This window comes from Manis pentadactyla, chromosome 5 (assembly GCF_030020395.1).
Source record: "Manis pentadactyla isolate mManPen7 chromosome 5, mManPen7.hap1, whole genome shotgun sequence".
In the NCBI taxonomy this organism is placed as follows: Eukaryota; Metazoa; Chordata; class Mammalia; order Pholidota; family Manidae; genus Manis; species Manis pentadactyla.
Window position 1 is genome coordinate 69,518,189 of NC_080023.1, and position 20,782 is coordinate 69,538,970.

The 20,782-nt window shown below is 40.8% G+C and overlaps 1 pseudogene; it reads right to left on the minus strand.

Moving 5' to 3' along the window:
- Nucleotides 1–353: 353 nt before the first annotated feature.
- On the minus strand, nt 354–1,307 carry LOC118922995 (mRNA export factor GLE1-like; annotated as a pseudogene).
- Between the last annotated feature and the right edge of the window lie 19,475 nt (nt 1,308–20,782).

Sequence of the window (20,782 nt, forward strand, 5' to 3'; positions counted from 1 at the left end):
GTACCTTAAAAACATCAAAATACTTTTAATGATTACAGTAGTTATGTGCTCAAAGAAAAGCAATACACATTTCTATAAAGTTTCCATTTTTGCCATAAGCACAGCAGGTAAATATTACCGAGTGAAAGTATTTTGCAACCAGAAGAAACATGTACTTTTTAAGTTACAATATGAAACTCTACCTAGATGAGTCCAGTTTGTGGTGGGAAATCTCACATAGTCAGGGAAGAAACAGAAAATGTAACAGTGGCTAACTCTAGGTTAGAAGATGACAAGTGATGTTTGCCATTCTCTAAAATAAGCAGGCACCAGTTTTGAATCAGAAAACAGTTTTGTTTTTAAGGTTCTCCATTTCAAAGACAGAAGACAGAGTCCCTCTGAAGTCCCCTCATCTCACAAATGGCCCGGATGATCCCCAAGATGAGGCCACACAGCTGGTTGCCTCGGGTGCGGAAGGCAGAAAGGTCAGCCTTCAGGTCTCTGTGCTGCTCTGAGGCGTCCAGCTGCTGGCTAGGTGCAGCACCTCCTCCTTCCGGGCACAGCGTTTCCGCGGGCGGATCTGGCCTTTCTTCCGCAGCCGCTCCTGTTCCACTTGCTTCAGGTGTTGTTGCTCTGCCTCCTGCAGCTTCAGGTTGAGAATCTTTGCTCTGTGACGATGCTCAGCTTTTAGCTTCTCTTGGTGGCCCAGGGCTTCTCTGGAGCTTTTCTCCATCAATTCCCGTAGGTCCTGGAGTTCTTTACGACGCTGCAGCTCCTTCCGCTCATCATACAGCTTCAGTTGTGCAGAAGCCATCTCAGAGAGGGCTCGCGACTTCTTCTGCTCCTCTGTCAGTGCCTCAGCCTCTCCACTACTTCCATTCTGTAAACCATCTCATACATCCGGATGCAGCCTTCCACTGTGACCCCCCGGGGGGACTGAAGTACCATAGATTCTGTGGACTGGGACTCATGTTTGCTCTTGGTTCCATTTGGTGTTGAGTAGGCTGGTGAGAAGGCAGGGCTTGTGACAGGAGATGTGGGAACCAATGAAGGCTGGTCTAGGTCTGAAGTAGATCTAGAGGATGCTGAAGTTTTCGAGGGAAGTGGGCTCTCTTGCTGATGGGCTAAGACATGATCTACCACCCATCCACAGTAAGAAGATAGCTTGGGAGGAGACACAATTTCTTCTAAAATATCCTCGCCCCGCAGCAGCCAGTCGCGGTCATAGCGGAGGCGACCTTTGTCGGAACTGCGGAGCACCTCCAGGGTCTCCCAACAGCGACTCTGCCACGGCATGGCTAACGCTCCTGCAGCTTATGCCGGTTGTCACAACAGAAACGCTTGAATCAGCCGCGCGGAAATTGACGCACGCGCAACCCCTCCCCTAACGGCTGATAGCCCTCTTCCGCCAGCCAGCCAGTCTTCCAGCGCGCCTGCACACAGGACCTACCAGATTCTAACATAGAATCCAGGACTCAGGAATCTGTATTTATAACTTAAACAACCACCCTCAGATGATTCATCCTGGAACTGGCATTTGGGAACTACTTCTGCAGACACTCAATGAAATGGATGGAGAGAACGACACTTTCTGAATGCAGAGCCCAAAACAGGCACAGAGACACAGTTGGACAGTGCTGGGGAGCCAGCACTCACCAGCTGCCATCTGCACATTTCATTAGATGAAGCAGAGCACCTGGTACTTTCTGGACTTATCTTGAGACCTTGATGGAAATGCTACCTCCTTCAATGTTGAGTAGGAGATTAGGAAAAAGTGTATTTGAACTTAATTCCAAAGAACAAGCAGAACTGGACAACACTGGGGAAGACCTGAGACCCTTTTAGCCTTTGACTCTTGAGCCACCCACAGACCTGCAGGAGCAGAGCTCTCCCACTCCTGGGCCCTGAGAAACAAGACCAGGAATGCACTGCCAAACTTAGGAGAGAGGGTCCCATAGAAAGGACAACCTTACTAAGAGCAAGGTCATTTCAATAAGACACTGCCAGACTCTGAGACCTTCCAGGAAGGGGCCAGAGGCATAAACACACAGATCTCACTTTCTTGAGGTCTTCCAATCTCCTTCCTATCCAGGCTCCATCCCATGTCCTGTCCAGGCTCCTAACATTGGCCAAATATAAGGACAAAGAGGGCTTAGGAAATGTGCCCACTGTGATGTGATGTGCCCCATCCAGCTTGGCCTTCGGAGAGGGGTGCAGGCTAAGGGTGGGCCTGGAGGGACACAGGAGATTTCACGGGCACTGACTGAGGAGGAACTGGCCCAGCACCAATACTACGAATTTGTGTGACTGTTCTTTGCACCACCATGAAATCTGTCCCACCCCAGAGAAACCTCTGTGGACAGTTCACCTCCATTCATAAGGATAGGGCTGGACTGGAAAAAGTAAAGAACTACAGAAAGAAAGTTGAAATGCTGAGGCTGAGTAGAAATGAAAGATAAACATATCTGTTACTGCAACCATGTTCATTTAAAATGGATCCCTTCCTCGTGTCTTCTTTCAGAGTTCTTTAACCAGTTAGTGCTAGTTTGGCCATCAGATCCCACTCCACGAATTCTGGGAGGAATAAGGTGAACCTTCATCTCAAAGAATAAATGATGCTTAGAATGAATGGAGCGTACAGGAGTCTAGATTAGGGTTACTTATTCACAAGAGGTTCAATCTTTCTTTTTACATCCAGGCATTAATCTCAAGCAGAAAGGAGCAGAAAAAGTTAATTCCAGTGTTATTTGCTAGTGTGTCTTTAAAGCCATGTCTGTAGCTGCCATGATGAGATGAAAATGGTTTGGTAGAAGAGCTAGGGTTTTAGTTCTAGCTCTGGAGAGGACAGAAAGGAGTGCACGGGCAGAGTGAGAATTTATGGATCTGAAATGTGGGCATCCATGAGCTTTCATGGTGGCTTTTCCAAAGCAAGGGTGCTAAGAGACTTAGAGGAGTTGAGTAGTCTATCTCTGCAGCTTCTGGCAGAAGAAGTCACTGTGACTATACATGGCTTTAGTTCATGATCTAAGCTGATCTTGAATTAAATATTCCGAACTCTCCAGTTGCTGTGGTCAGCAGAATTAGATGGGGAGATGCAGCAAGTACCAGAGACTTTCAAAATGCATTTCTTTGAGTTCTCCCTTACAAAGGATTAGCAAATCCTGTCCTCTCACATTCACCAGTAGTTTTTTTATTTCTGTTTATCATGGTGCTGGATACATAGTAAGAAATCAATAAGTTCTTTTTTTGTTTGATTACATTTTCCAATGTACAAACACAATTCTGTGACAATATTTATTCAACAAATATATATTAATTCCTACAAACATATATTAATTCTGATAGCAGCCCAGGCACTAGAGATGAAGTAATGAAAAAAATAAACATGGTCTCTCCTCTCAAGGGGCTTACATTCTAGTGGGGGAACCTGGTGTTAATCAAATAGTCATGCAAATAAATACATAATTACAAACTGTGATACAAGCCATGAAAGAAAAGAACTAGAAACTTTGATTTTAACAGAAACATGTAATTTGATCTAAGTATCAAGAATGTCTTCTCCATTCTTAGTGTTTAAGCTCAGATGTGAAGGTAAGTAGGAATCAAATACTTGAAGGAAGGGAATGTTCTAGATTAAAAAACAAAATCAGAAAGGATTTAGGTCCTGAGGTGTGAAGACATAAGGTGCATTCTAGGACATGAAGAGCTCAGGAAGCAAAGAGGAGTGGGTGAGGGATGAAGCTGGAAAGGAGGGAGCAGACCATGAAGAGCCATGTGGGTCATACTATCTATTTTAAGACTTTATACTTTAAGAGTAATTGAAAGCCATGACCAGAAGAGGATCATGATCTAAGCTATTATTAAAAACATCACTTTGAGAACCTTTGAGATAGAGGCCAGCATGAGAGGATACTGTCCAGGAAAGAGATAATGTTAAGTTGGACTAGGGTTGTAGTAGCTGAAACGGAAGAAAGTGAAGGGATTTGAAAAATATCTAGAGGTCTACATTGATAGGACTTGGCAATGTGTCAGATGTGTGTGTGTGTGCTTGCTTGTGTGGGGGTAATAGAACTGTCAAGGATAACAGTCCCAGTTAGCTGCTTTTGTAGCTGGATGAATAACAGTGTGAGTTCTTGAGATAGCACTAGTGGGGGACCAGATTCAGAGTAAATATCATGAATTAAGTTTTTGGTGTGTTGCTTCTGAAGTGCTTTGAAAACATCCAAATGGAGAGGCTAAGGAGGCAGTTGGGAGCTCAGTGGAAAGGTCTGGCAATGTGTGGAAGAATTATCATTTGGCTTTCCCAACACCCATTCCCAACCCTTTGCTCTTCCCCTCACATCTACTACACAGGCTGGATAGGCAACACACAAGTTTCCTTGTCTCTTCTGCACATAAGGATGGTCATGTGACAAAGATCTGGTCATGTGATACAAGCTGCCGTGTGTTAAGGGATTGTCAGAAAGCTTTGTTCCTTGGTACAGGTACTATCTCACCTCAGCCTTCTTCCATTTCTTTGAATATGGATATGATGACTGCACCTTCAGCAGCCAAATGGTGGCCATGAAAGAAAAGGCAAGAAAATCATAAAGATTTCAGCAATTGAACATCTTAAACATGCCAGCAAAAGTTACCTCCAGGCTTTATGGAGCAAAAATAAAACTATATTCATTTCAGCTACTCTTTTTCTTATTAATTATAGCAAAATAATTTCTAATTGGTTTAAAAGTAGAGTTACAAATTTGACAATCATCAGCATGCAGATAAAAATCTGAGCCAGGAACCAGAAGAAGTCTTGGCATAGATCTGAGGAAATCTAACCATTAAATTCTAGGTAAAGAAGACAACAAGCAAAAAACAGGGGACTGAGAAAGAGTCTCCAAAAATCCAGGAAGAAACCCAGGAGAGTGTATAAAATAACATGTGTTATAAAGTGTTGGAAGATGTAAGAGGGTGCTATAAAGAGGAATGAATGGTCAGTGCTGTCTGACACTGTTGTTAGCTGAATCCTAAACTATCTATTGGATTTAGTGGCATGAATGTCACTGGAGACTTTGATGTCAGCCATCACAGTAGAGTTAGTGGAGGGGTTTAAGTAGAAAGGGTGGGCCAAGAAATGAAAATAAGACATACAAATAACTAATTTGAGAGGTCAAAATGGAACAGAAGAGAGGATGGCAGGGGGAGTTGAGTGGAAAAGTTCTGTTTGTTTTTCAAATGGGAGAAACTGGATAAAGTTTAAATAATTGCATAGGATCATCCCAAACAGATAAAGAAACAGAAGAGAAAAAGGTTATTGATAGTTTGAGATTCCCAAGAAAGTGGGGGCAACTGGAGATCATAGGTAGAGGAATTGGTCTTAAAATGTCAAAAATGTGGATGCACAGAGTCAGATGGAATCTGACCAATGAGATATTCTAAACACAGCCAAACTCTTAGGAGGTAGTCACTGTTACTTTCTGTATGTACAATTATATTATTCACAATATTTTTTAAAAAGGGACTGCCTTAGAAATATGGAGAGCTCAGTGGTGATTTGGGGATATTGCAGGACAAAGACAGTAAACCCGATATGCAGCTGACCCCCAGGTTACCTATATTATGTGGTAGACTTATCACGCTATTGCATCTAGCTCTCAATCTCACTTTGGGATACACACTCTAGGGTATGGTACCCAATCTTACAATGAGGCATGTAACAGTCTAGACTCTTACTCTCAGTCTTAGCTTGATGGCTGTGATGGTCAGTTGTATATGTCAACTTGGCCAGGATAAGTCCTCAGTTACTCAATCAAATGCTAATCTAGGAGTGGCTGTGAAGAGATTTATAAATGTGATTAAAGTCCATAATCAGGTGACTTTAAGTAAGGGAGATTATCCTAGATAATCTAGGTGGGCCTGATCTAATCAGTAGAGAGACCCAAAGAGTATAGCTGAGGCTTCCCTGGATGAAGAAGAAATTATGTCCCTGGGCAGCAGCTTCAATCCTTGTCCAGGACTTCCAGCCCGCCCTTTCTAATAGCTTGCCCTGTGAATTTAATACTTGCCTCACCAGCCTCCACAATTACACAACAATTCCCTGTAACTCATATCTTAACACAGGCCTCCTCCATCTTGGCTCTCCTCTGCTTGAACCCTGGCTAATACAGTGGGCACATCACAGTGTAGACTGTAGCCCACAGCATTATAGAAAACTGACTTGTCAAAAATACAAATGGTAGGCTTGATTCTCAAAGGCAGAAGACTGAAATGGTTCACTGAAACACCAGAAATGCCTGTGTACAGTAAGAAAACTAGGTTTACAAACAAACACCAGAAAGCTAAGTTTACAAACACCAAAAGCCACATGACTGGCACATTCTCCCCCATAGCCACACTCACATCAGCAGAAGATCTATGGAGTCAGAATGGAAGTAGGAATGGCTGTATGATGAGCTGTATCAGGCTAAGAGAGCCTTTTGCTTCCATCTTGTCATAGAGGAAGACACCAGAAGAAGCTAAAATAAAGTCCATCTGATAAAACTCTCTCCCAGGGAATATTAGGGTGGCCATTGACAATATTTGCCTCATTGACTTATCTTTTTCTAAAACTAAGTGGCTAAGTATTCTTGCCTTCTAGATATGCTTCTTCACACATGCTGATGCTGACATATCCAATCCAGTCGCCTTGCCAGCATGGGCATCTATCGCCTTTCAAAGGCGGAAACAGCGCAGTTCTTCTCTGATCCCACTCTGTGCTGGTGTTACAAACTGGCTCCCAGAGGGCAACGGTTTTCTCCTATTTCATGAAAGCCACCAAAAATTTTGTAAAATCAGCATTGCCATCCTGGACAGAGGGGTTGGTTGGGGCATTTGGGGTGATGCTTTCATAGTCCAGAAAGTGTCAGAATAGACTGTGACTCTTGTTATTGTTAATCTCCTGGAAACTAGTTAGGCTCCACAAAACAACCTTCTACTTTCAACTTTCTCCTTTAGAATCAGAGTTTACATCACACCAATCTTTTTGCCAAAGGCTTTGCATATATTAATTTCTATAATCCTTGTAACAAATTCTAAGTTCATCCTCTTACTATGGACGGGAAATCAAGGCTCTTAACCTAAGTAAGTTGCCTACTGTTGCATGGCCAACAAGATGTGGAGATGGGGTTTGGGCCCAAGCCTGCCTGACTCCAGACCTAGTGCCATCCATCACAGCACTGCTCATATCTGTTCTTTGAACAATTAGACACATCTACTACTGTATATCAGAACACTGATCATTAATAATTCTAAGTCAGATTTCCTCCTGGCATCCTTTTGAATCAGACATGCTTACGTTAAACGGTGTTTTCATTTCTGGAGTCTAGTTTTTTTACTACATAATTGCATGATGTTAAACCTATTTTTTTTCTTTTCTTGGGGCCAAATGTCTATCAGTCCTTTGTAATTTCTCATCTTCCTCTTTCCCAAACCCCCATTCTCCCTATCATTATCATACAAATTCCAAAGATAGTATGTGGTGCTTTGAGTTTCAAATTATTCATCAGGGTTTAAGTGTTTTAATGTAGAATAAAACCCACAATTCTGTATTGTTTTACTTAGTATTTTACTTTAAAAATCACTTTACAAATTATAAATGTTTATTTATTCCATTTAAAAAAACTTTCCTATATATTATTTTGTCATTTACAGTATCTTTTGGCACTCATTAAGAAAGATCTTATTATTCTCATTTTGCAGTCCAAGAAACTGAAACATAAAATTGAAGTAACTTTTCCTTTCCTGGAAAAACAGATTATATGTATGTTAACTATTTACTAGTGCCTATTAGGGCTCATGCACTGAATTCATAAAATTGAACATGTAGAAGCTTAATGGAGAGACCAAGTCATCCAGTACAGTCACACAACAGTGGAAAAAAACAGATACAATTAATGTGAATAGACTTTGAAAGGAAAAAAATAACTCTCCAATTAGTCTAACCTGACTTCGGTTAAACCAGATTATACTAGCCTCAAATTGCCATAATAAAATCAGGCCATTTGGCCTTAATTCTTGGATTTTTCTGCGTGCTTTTGTCAGGGGAGGTATTGAGGGAGAATTAAGCTCACTATGCATAAATTTTTAAAAATGTAGCCAGAAAACATCACCAGGTAAAGGCATATTCTGTTCTCATTTTGTTCTTCATTTTCCTCCCTCTCCCTGCCTGCTTAAGTAACCCCCATTGTACCACACACACTGGAACACACTCTCACATACTCCATAAATAACTCGGCTGCAGTACGAGCACTAAAACATATTAGAATAGCTCACTGGTTTTTCTTGGGTATGCTCTCCTCTACTTACCATCAAGTTTGCTTTGCTTATGAAAAGACATTGAGGGCTTTTATTTAAAAACATTGCTGAGGACACCAAATGTCCAGGAAAATTATGTACAGTTAACCGTTAACTGCACAACATTCAGATTTTAAAATAGCATCTTCAAGCAATTTCCAATTGAAATGCAATGCGTATGTGGAGCCCTCCAAGCATGTGCTAGGCTTTTGGTGTGTTTCAGTGTAAAAGTGAGTGCATCTCCTTTAGAGAATGTGTTTTTGTGTGCTTGTGCATGCCCACTTTTTCTTAATGTGTGCAAATGGCATTATCGAGGTCACAAAGCTATTTAACTTACTGTGACCCATTATCGTGCAACTACAGAGATAAAGGATTCTTAGGTTTTTTGAGTTTGGAAATTAGAAAGAGAAGGGAAAGAAGCAGCAGCCAAAGAAGAAGAAACAAGGAAGAAAAGAAAAGCAATGAAAGAGAGGTCAGCGTCCCTTCAGTCTGATCCGGATAGCCAACCTTTAAGAAAATAAGCTAAAACCCAAAACCCAACAACCAAGAAAAACTCCAAGAAAACAATAGATATTTGAAGCTGAAAGTGTTCCAGATCTCTCTGACAAAAAGCCTCCCAAGGATTACAATGCAGTCAATGTTGCTTTAATTAAATTTAATGCTGTGTGAAATGCACTCCAAGAAACTTTGATGAATGACTGGGGCAATTCACGGAGCTCACTAAAGGGCATCCAGCCCTTGCCGGGGTGTCAAGCCACGATGAATTGGTTAGTACAGGCATGTTTATAGACTGCCTCGGGAACCTTGTATCTGTGTGGTAATGTCAGAGATAATGTTATGATTCGCTGGACCTGAGGGGGCTTTGATGACACGGTTAATGAGATGTCCCAGGGAGCGTCCCAGCAGGTTGTGCTCAGACCTCCCACATCAAACGAGGCAGCCTTGCCCCTCCGGAGCTGCTGCCCTCCAAATCCCTCAGCTGGCCTTTTCTTTCCTTAGGGTCTTTTCCCCCCTTTCCTTTTTTCACCCCCCTTCTTAGTCAACTTTCACTTTGTCTGGTTGTTGAAATTCAAAAGTTGTTAGTTTTTAATTTGGCTTCTTGTTGACCTGACAATGAACAAAAGATTTTCTGGGATTGTGTGGAAACCGCGAAGGAAAGAAAAAGACGCTGGGGAGGGGGTAAAGAAAAAAGAAAAAGGCCTCCTGGCCAAGAGAGGTAAACACACAAAAACCACCGTTTTTAAAAAATGTGTTCTTCCTAGGGACTTTGGTGATCAAATTTTGCCATATGGTTGAAAGCTGCGAGAGGGAACCGAAATTTCATTTGCTTCACTCAAATCTAAGAGAAATTCAGAAAAATCAGTTGACGAAAATTGAAAATGTGTTGGACAAGGCAAGCACATAAGCAAGTAATTCATGTATGATTAGAAGCGGCACGTTGTATCTGCAACATTTTTTTTACCCTTATTTTAGTCCGTGGGTGGAAAAAAAAAAAAGAAAGACCTGCTGGGAATTGAAGAAAGTAATGGTAGCTGGTAAATAAACATGCTTGGACTCTATCTCTGCAGAGAGTCCCCAGACAGGAAATGAGCAGACAGTATTACCTCATTAAAGAGGATATGCATAGAAGGGGTAGCAGAAACTATATCAAATAACCTTTCCTGAGAAAGAAAATTGTTTTGTTTATTTTATACTTAAAAGACATTCTAAACTATTTGCCTGTCTAAATGGAGCCAAACATTTCCTCCTCGGGGAGAGAGCAGTGTTTATGATCAATATTTTAACATTTTTTTCATTGACGAGTAGAGGGAAATTATGACTCTCACCTTAAATTTCATTGCTACAACCATATATAGAAATCATTCAGAAATTCATAGGAAAAACAAAAGTCTTTCCCTTTATCTATTGTATGTTTTCTTAGTTATTTTATATGTACTATTGAATATTCTTAATTCTTTATTGCTTGAATGCTCTAGGTAGAAAGCCTCTTATGACAAGTGACATTTATTTTAAAATATGCTTGCTTTTGCCTAATTGCACTATAATGAAGTCAAAATTAGATCATAAGGACCAAGTGCCTCTCATGGTTTGCTTGGTTGTTTCCTAAAGATAATAGAAATGAAGCAAGAAGCTAATCTGTTTTAAAATAAGTCTACCTCCAAGAAGGTGTGACAGAATAATCTTCATATTCATTAAGGATCAATTAGTGTTTCCGCTAACTGGACTCTTTCCTACTATTGTAGCCTAAAGGACAGAAGTTCTCAGACAGCTGAATGAGAAATGTATATCTTCATTGTAACTTGGAAAGAGTAAATTTTTAAATGATATGGTATTATTTATTACAGCAAAGTTGAAGCATGGGTTGATAAAAGAACAAACCATCACTAACTGGCAGTTGTTTTAGTAAAGGAAATTACGTCAAATATTAAATGTTTCTTAAAAGGGAGAGGAAACATTAAATTTAAGCAATCAAGAGGAGGGGGAAAAGAGCTTGAGGTAGATAGGATGGATCTCTTATATGAGAAGCAACTTATGAGAGAGTCTCCGGGGAGGACGTTTGCTTCCCATAGGCCTTTGCTGGCACAAAACCCTGACAGCACACTTGTGTGTTTCAGCCTAGTGTGGAGTATCAGACAATGTCAGGCTGGAATTTTTCTTCTGCAACTGACAGAAAGCACAACTCAACCTGGGTTAAACACATTTTTTAAAAAAAGAATCATATTGTGTTATATTAGGGGAAAGTCTAGGAAGAACTATGTCTCCAGGTAGGGCTGCATTCAGACTTCCAATGGTATCCTCAGAGAGAGCTTCGTCTCTGCTGTCCTTTTTATAGCATATTGATTTCATTTTACTTCCATGTAATCACAGGACAGAAGCAGTTGTTCCTGCTTCATATTTTTTTCAGGTTCAAATAAGATAGGTAAGTTAGGCCTGAGACTGACTCTGACTTCATGGGCTTAGGCCACGTGCCCACCTCTAGATGAACCACCATCACCAGGAGAATTTGGTGTGTCAGTTGATGTCAGCCTGGGCTCCATGCACCATCCCTGGGGCTTGGAGTGGCATCCCACACAGACGGCATGGACTAAAATAGGGGGGCATGTGTGCCTGAATAAAGAAATACGGTCTGCTGCTGGAATAAGGCAAGCTCTATGATAAAGAAGCAAATAACAATGGACTCCCATCTGCCAAATCTCACCATTCTTGGAGTAAATATTCCACCCTCTTCTTGCAGTAAATTTTCTGCAGTTGAGAAATCTACCCACATAGGTTTGGGCTGATAGTAATGAAAGAGATAAAGGAAATGCCTTCTTAAAATGGAGTTAGGAGAGAGTGTAAATTGTCCAACATGTATAACAGTGAAGTACATTGTACAAATACTCATTCTAGTTATGAAGGGCAACATCAAAAGTAGTAACAAAGCACTTGGTGATATTCCTATGGCAAGAAAAGTTAGCTTTAGCTCATCAGCCTCCTGACACGTTTTGTGCATTTTCTTTTGAATTTTAGGTAGTTATAGCCACAAGGAAGCAAAGAATCGGTCACTGGGCCTGGTTCCTGCTACAGCAGGCAGCTGGACTGGGCAAGGAGGCAGAGTGCGGCCAGCCAAGTGGCAGAGCACCAGGGCAGCTCCATGCAAACTGCCTGTGTAATGCAACATAGACCAATGGGGAAGGCAAAAAGAAATCATGAGTGTAGACGGAGTGAGGTGAACAGAGCTGCCTTGCACCACATGAGGAGAGGACCTGCACTCGAAGTACTGTAATGTGGTCACTACAAATGTGCAGAGTTCAAGAGTTTTCTGGACCAAGACCAGGAAGGCATTTGACTCTAAAAAGTGAAGTTGCAGAAGTTGCAAAAAAAGGTCAAGTTAAGAAACACTTAACAGTGAGTAGATAGAAGGTATTGATCAAGGACTAGGTGTTGAATTCTCATTTACATCCAGCTTCAGATTATACTTCTATAAATGTTAATATATAAAGAAGATAGCAATTGTTTATAAGATACTACAAATTGTGAATTGCAGTGGATTTTTAAAAAATGCTAGTTGGTTAGACTATGTTTATTCACCTCTTACCTCTTTCTGGTAGCAGGTATACAAAAACAGGCCTAGTACCCTGGAGAAACTAAACCACCTGCAGAGAACAGACACTACAAATTCGGTGCTGTAATACCTGTAAATGCTATCCACACTTATATGGGAAGATTTCCCAATTGTGAAAAGGGTGGAGTATTTACTGCAAAAAGTGGTGAGATTTGGCAGATGGGAGTTTATTTTTATTTGCTTCTTTATCATAGAGCTTGTCTTATTCCAGCAGCAGATCATATTTCTTTATTTGGGCATGCACGTCCCCTATTTTAGTCCATTTTGTCTGTGTGGGATGCCACTCCAAGCCCCAGGGATGGAGCATGGGGCCCAGGCCGACGTTGACTGATGCACCAAATTCTCCTGGTGATGGTGGTTCATCCAAGGGTGGGCACGTGGCCTAAGCCCATGAGGTCAGAGTCAGTCTCAGGCCTAACTTATCCGTCTGACTTGAACCTGAAAAACATATGAAGCAGGAACTACTGCTTCTGTCCTGTGATCATGTGGAAGTAAAATGGAATTAATATGCTGTATAAAGAAGAGCCAGTAACTGTAAATGTTATAAGTTTATCTACTAAACTGTTAGTTAGGGCTGCCTTGCTTTTTTCTTAAGTATTCTAGACCCTCAGCATGAATAGATGTCACATTTTTTGTTTTAATATGAAGAGCTTATATTCTTTAGAATAATGAGGGAGATCTTTAATATATATTAATGATTACATATTCTTCCTCTGTAATAATCATGATAATTAAATGAGATAGCATATATTACATCACAAAACACGTAACACAAGAGAATGGTTCTTTTGCCAAGTGACTTGAATGTGCTAGTTGCCCAGCATGCAAATATTAGGGGTCTTCCTGAATTTGTGGGTTCATGACAATGATAAATATATTCACCCCAGAAAGGCCTGATACAGTTCACAAGTTAGCTCAACAATTTGACTGCAAACTTCTGAAGGCAGACTTTATTTTCCTCAAAGCTGAACACCATAAAATATATACATTGAGAATACTGGGTAAAAATAAAGAAACAGAAAAGCAGATGAGAACTTTTCTTCAAAAAGAGAAAGATGAGAACTTGGAATTGCGGAAAGTAAGTATTTTGCTATGTAGCTCCCAAATGTCGTCGTCTCTTGGTTATCTTAGGTTGGCACCAAGTGCTCCCCAGGGATGGTGGTGCTTGGGTTGGAAGGAGAAGGACACAGAAGGAAGACAGGCATTCCAGGCAGAGGGGGTCAGTAAGCACAGAGACACAGAGATAGGAGTTCTGTGCTGCCGGAGAATGATATTGTAACACTGCTGTGGGAGCAGTGACAGGGGAAGGAGAGGCTGAGGGAGAGGAGCTGGACAGACAGATAAAAGGGAGATTGCAGAGGTTTCGCTTTCTAAGCAAAAGTACTTAGTGTTTTACATAGCTTCAGAAAGAAACCGCTGAAGTATTTGTAAAGAGAAAAAAACAAATGATTTTTCTAGTTAAAAGAACGGAGCAGGGACAGGGAGGAGGAAGACCACAAGCAGGTGGGGCATCGGTTGGGGGGCTTTGCCATGATCCAGTCGCACGTGATGCCTGCCTGGCCGAGGGCAAAGGCCATGGGGTGGATACATGATGGACACAGAAGAGAAGTGTGAAAGTTTCCCCAAAGCTTCTGTCACAGGGCAATTCTCTCAGCAAACAAAACCTTGCAGCTGTATATGGAGCCATAGCAGGGGTGTTTGGTCGAAGTGGAGCCCCTGGCCTCCAGTTTCCACTCCCCCCCACTGGGCGTAATGTGAAAATCACTGTGAAACAGCCACGCTTTGCTAACCGCTTGGTTGTGGGGCTGACAGGGACCTCCAGCACCTTGGCTTCCCTGCTGAGGCAGCTTGGGGGATGGAGGTGCTCTTCCCCAAGGGGGGGACCCGGGAGGAGCAAGGGACCCTGCTCAGCAATTCCTGCCGAGCTCCCTTCTCCTTGTCCCAATTTGTTCTTTGTTAAATCTTCCTTCTGAGATTTTACAGTGAAAATTGCTACTAGGACAGCAGCTTTGGGCCGGTCTGGAAAATGAGATTACCAATGCAGTCTAAGAAAGAAATCACAAGGAAAGGTGACTCTAGCAACCATTTTTACTAGAAGTATATAAATCTTAATGTTCACAGCTCAGTTCTTATTTTCACATAGTTACCTATTTTCAATATGTGGTTTAAATTTATTTTTTGAGTTAAATTCTAGTGACAGTAATTACTATGGTGTGTTAGTTTGAATGCATGTGTGCATGTGTAATGTGTAGTATATAATGTTTTTCTATAAAATATATTCATTTAACAATAATGTATATTTAAAGGCTTATTTAGATTTCATTCATTAAATTGATGATGCACCCACCAAATGCTTGCTGAGTGCCTACCTACCATGCACCAGAGATACAGAATTGAGCCAAAGCAGGTCTATTCTCTTCTCTCAAGGAGTTGACATTCTAGTGAGTTGAAAGTGAATCATTTCTTGACTATACTTCAAGGGAGAGGTCTGTTAGGACACTGAAGCCCATTGTCCACTCTACCTTCCAATCTTCTGGCAGCGCCTGCTTCAGTGTTATAACCTGCAACAACATGATAGGGATCACAAGGGCCCTAAGCGTTGAACAGTGACACCAGAGAGATGGAGTAATCTGGCCTTTATGTTTCTCATCAGCATTGCTTTGCACTTTGAATCAAATCTTGACATGGATTGTCAGCCTCTCTTCAACATCAAAAAGGTAATGTCTGCTTCAGTTTTATTGAAATTTAGGATGTTGGGCAGGTAAATGATTACTAACTTTGGCTGGAGGAGGATTGAGTGACAGAGAAATTGCCTCCCCCTGGACTTCATGTTACACGGAAACACATGGAGTTGCACACCACCTCTCTTGTTCATATTTCTCATATGCTTCCAGATTGGTACACGAACTGTCCCTTTTTGCCTTTCTTCTTCGTTGTTTATGGGATGACATAGAACAAGGCCATAAAGCTAAAATGTGTTACAGATTCCCTCTCTGGTAATGCCTCTTAAATTTGTAGGGCTTTATCCTATTTAGATAACCAGTAAAATTTCTGAGCCCTTGTTGAACATTCTTTTACTTTACATAAGTAGCTTGAATTCCACATTCCATCATTGTACCCAATTTCTGCAATCTACCAAGTCATCTTACTATTTCTAACTCAAGATCACTATATCTCTGTAGTTCTGATTACTTTATTCCTTTGTTAAAGAATATATAAAACCTTTCAAATGTTTCCCATCATCTATCATACTTCTTAGCACACATTAAAGATTCTCTACTGTCAGGATCCAATCCTCTCTTCTAGTCAAATCTTTCCATCCCCCTAATTCCCTTATATGGAAGTCAACCATGCATCTCTTTCCTTGCTCACATTGTCAGTGCCATCTGGAATGTCCCTTCTTTCATTCATCTGCTGAAATAATTGTGGCTATGGTGAGGATATCCCACATTATCTCTGGCCTTGAGGTCCCTCAAGTAGACAAGAACCCAATCAGTTTATTTGATTCAGTTCCTTAATTCACTTCATTTTCCCTTAAAATTTCTTTTCTCCAAGCTAAAGTTCTTATTTGAGAACTCCAAATTTATGCCACTCTTATGTGTCATTAGTGTCATGCTTTTAATCTGGTACAGATAAAATCGAGTCTAATTTCATTCTTCATGATAGTTTCTGGTAATGATTTTGACATGGCAAGGTACATTGTTTGAGTGTGATTGTATAGTCTAACTCACCCAGAATGAGGAAAATATAGGAAGCCTAAATTGATATTTATAGGCATGAAATTGTGAAACATAGAGTAGAGCATTGAGTCTCCATGAGGAAAGAACAGGGGTCTCTTTAAATATCTGGAATATCAAAGGGAACTGAATTTAGATCATTGTCCAGAAATCTGCATACAGATTAGCTGAGCATGACATAGCCCAAGAGGGCCCAGAACAATCCTTGGCATATGGAAGTTACACGATAAATATTTGTTTACTGACGTACAAAGAGCTCCGAAAGGGAAGGATCAGGAGGGCAGACCCAATACAGAAATGATGTAATTTGGAAGGAACTCTGCAGAAAAATACTGTGACCACTGCAATTTAAGCAGTTATCTCCTTAAATATATTTCACCTCCTTTTGCTTCTATATTTTCTACAGGCTCTAGCATGATGCTGATCAGCCAAGTATATATGGGTATTTAATACATACTCTCTATATTCTTCAGAGTGTATAATAAATGTCTAGATATATTAATATATCCCTTTGAGTCTTAGGAAATGTTGCATCCTCAACTGTGCCCTATTGAAAATCAAGTAGCTTTGAGAGATCTCGTATCTTAAACTACCATCAGAGAACTCCTCAGGGGGAAGGAAGCAGTAGTATTTATGACAGTGCTAAGAGCAGGGGCCCTAGAAATAAGGTACAAAAGAGTTACTTATGAGGGTTGCATGAGAGAGGAAGAGGGGCTCTCAGTAGGCCTGCTCTGACTGGTGGTTATATAAACCACAGTGGCAGAGGAGGAGACCCTCATGCATGGGGCTGGCTTTTCCCCCCACCCCATCTTTCATTTTGCTTAGCATTTCCTTCCCTCCTTCTGCCTCAGGCAAAGCAGCACCTGAAAGAAGCTCTCTGATGGGCATCCTCCCCCTTTACTCTTCACTGTCCTTTGGTTCTGTTCCTCTGTGCTCCGCTCTGTGCCCTGGCATGCTAGCTTCTGTTGGGTATCCCACTGGAGAACATGCTCAGCAAACCAGAAGGAGAGAGTGAGGTCTGGGAATTTATTCCCCTGATTCTCACTCTGTGGGCTTGTTGAGGTGGACCTAGAACAAAACTCTGTAATCCCTGGCACCTGGCTGCTTCTTATCTCTCTCTTCCTTTCTTCTGGAAGTGTCCTTGCCCTTCAAGTCTTGGGATGTGTCTCCCATATTATCTCACACTTGGGATATAAGTGTCTCAGAGTAGAGCATAATTACTTGTGATTTCCCAAATCCTCCTCCCACCTGTGAAAATATGCCCTTCATTGAACTCACATATTACCCAGTTTCAGTGTGCCATCTGTTTCCTGCTAGAAGCCTGACTGCCTCAGCCTCTTACCTTATAGGGACACTCATCTGATACCATATGCAATCCCAGTGAGATAAATATATGATTTGAGGGCTCCTTGTATGAACTTTTTATGAAAGACTAGTTTTTGGGAGCTATCAGGTAAACATTTTCTGAAGATCAATTTACAAACAGAATCCTTTGTAAAATTCCGATTCCATGGGGTGCCATTAATCATGTTCCTTATGTATATAGAGGCATAAATTTGTTTCTTCTTTCCTCTTATCAAACTATTATTAAACATTTCTCTCCAAATACAGATTTTTTTTCTCCAATGCCTCTAAAGACTCTAAGTCAATGACTTATGAAGGAAACCTTGGAAGATCCAAAATACTATTCTCCAGCCTGCCTGGCTCCTCCACATTTGAAAGAAAGAAATTAGATTGCACCCATTAAATGACTTTAATAAACTCATTGTCTTCAATACTGGAGTCGTATGTGACTTTGGAGCAGAGCAGAATATAAATTCCATTTCTCTAGCAGGACTTACTACTTCATCATCCCTTCAAATAATAGGTACGGGCCCCAGCAAAAGGAGATTGTATATGGTAGAAGAGCTTTTGAAAACAAAGGAGATGAAAGTAGAGGATTTGTTGGAACACAGATAATCATACCCCAGAATGCAGCTAGACATTATCATTTCTTTTTCTCCCGTGTCAAAGCAAATTGGACAAACTGTCTGAACTTCCATTTGATGTTTAAAATACCTAATACCCTCCCAAATCATATAAGAAGGTCATCCAACTGGGAGAGTGCAACAATGGGCTGAGAACAACAGCCAAGAACAGCCCTTTGGAGTTTTCCTTTGAAGCCTGGAGGAAGCAAAAGTCTTGTTAATAAAGGCTCATGTACCATTCCCAGAATAGCCCCTGCTTCACCCCAGCTTTGCCCAGGTTCAGGGATTCAGATTTGGAAGGCTCATTGTGGAAGGTCTTTACTCTGCTCCGCACTCTTATGTCATGGTTTAGGCCCAGGGTTTCTAGAATGGGACTGTCTGGATTCAAGCGCCCACATCACTTACTCTTTATGACCTTAGGCAAGTCGCTGGACCTTTTATTTTTTCAGTTTCTTATTTGTAAAATTAGGATTAAAAATAATGCCTATTTCTTAGGATTGGCATAATAATTAAATGAGATAATGCATATGTTCATTAAAGTCATTAAACTAAAACTCATTGAAAGTTATAAAAGGAGTTATTACATGGAAGGTTTTTAGAAGTGAGCCTGGCACATGGTAAATGCTCAATAAATGTGAACTTATCAGCAGCAGCATTGTGTAGTCAGATATATTTATATTTTTATCATCTTTTCAGCTTTTGTTATTCCAGCCATATTGCATGTTTGTCAATAAATTGTCAGAATAAGATTTTCCACTAACTTCTTTTCCATGAGAATGTGTGATTGGTTAGCAATGATCTCACTATTGATTGAAATTTTGACAGTAACTATTTTTTTTTTCTCCAGCTGAAAATGTTCTGCTCATCTCAATTTTTAAGGGTGAGAAAATGAGGACATGATAAAAGAGATGTGTGTGGAATAGGTTTCCCAATAAAATTGTTTTCATATTCTGCTTCTTGTTCTTTTTACTTTCCCAGAGGTTTTGCTTTGAACAGGTAATATTTAATCCCACTTGTTCAGATGATAAGTATTTCTCAGTAGCCTTCTGTACTGTAAATATGGAATATAGCTAATTAAAAAATAAGTGCCAAAATTTTGAATTCAAGGAAATACCAGATCATTTACTCAAAAGATAGAATGTATCTGCCATTATTCCCATCACCCCGCCCTCCCCCCCCCCAGAAGATATTGCTAACAGTGCTACGGTCACTTGGGTAGTCTTAGTTACAACTTCAGAATCCATTTCAACACAGCACACCAGGTAACTGCTTCTAATGAGTGACAAAACCTAATGGATAAAATATAATATGCCCTCCCCACCCCCAAAAACATACCTAAATAATAGTACAATTAGATCTAGCAGTCACTATTTCCAGATGTGGGGGATTTACAACACAATGAATAAAAAATGTGCTTAAAAACAAATTTGATGAAATTCTCCAAAGATATTTTTATCTTCCAGAGCAAATTGCATTAAGAAACAAGCTTTGGTTGCATCCTATATGAAGTTTGCTTGGGGCCTTTTTCTCTATGGGAGTCTGAGAACGGGTTAAAAATCTTTAATTTTACTTATGTATTATCCCATTTGGCTTTCATGAAAAATCAGCTGGATCCTTAACAATCCACAGCCAGATTGGTTCTGTACCAGAAACAGTTGACTGATAAGCCAAAGACATGTTTTTGTCCTCAGCGTTGCCAATGATACCATCAGTGAACATAATTTTTGCACTTACCTGCCCCACTAGGGTCTCTGGGACAGTCTCCCTCACCTACTTGCCCAGCGAGTTCCGTCCTGGAGCTTCCGATTTCACTTGGCTACACTAACAGTTTTCTCTCAAGTATCATGCCGGCTGTTGCCTCAGGGTTCAGATTCAAGGAATGTTTCCTTAATTAGTAGATGACATCAGTCTGAAATAAGTCCAACAGATGCCCTGGCTAGAAAACCAGCCAGTATCAGGAAGGAGCAATAACTCATCAGATGTAGTGAAGAGAATGGCTATGAGAACTGGAGAGAGGGAGATGCTGCCCTGTATGATGCAGAAGCTCACTGGTTCTCGCTATGAACAAAGGCATCCCTTTATCTTACCTCCCATAATACCATTCCTGATGTAGGAGTTATGGGAGCAGGGGCAGTAGAATGCAAGTGCTGAAACCCCTCTCCTTTGCTCTAAGCCAGTGTGTTGAATTCAGTTTGGTTTTAATTTGGAGATACTTAAGTCACACTAAAGCAAACCTCCCCTTCAAGCCTACATAGGTGTGTGTACATCAACTGACTCTATTAGAGTCTTTCTATAGAGACTGGAAAATCCTGCCTGTAGGATGCTTACAGATACTCCTAAGAGATTTTCTTGGAGCATCAAAGCTATAGCAGCATAAGGACTAGACAATGGTTCAGAGTAAAAAGGTCTGCCATGCTTACTCTCTTCCTCCATGTTGAGATAATAGTAATAGTAATAATTCTACCTTGCATTTACTAAGCTTGACAGTGAGTGTTCAAGGGTCTCCAGGTGAATGACCTCATTTTATTTCTCATGCTTTGCACATAAGGAGATGCTAATTGCTTATGAACTAACCATTAGAGGAAAAAATTGAGAAAAAAAGGGTTAGAAAGAGTAACAGTGAGGAAAGAGAAAAAATAAGTACTATTTCAATTTGTCCCATATAGGCATAAGAATGAAGA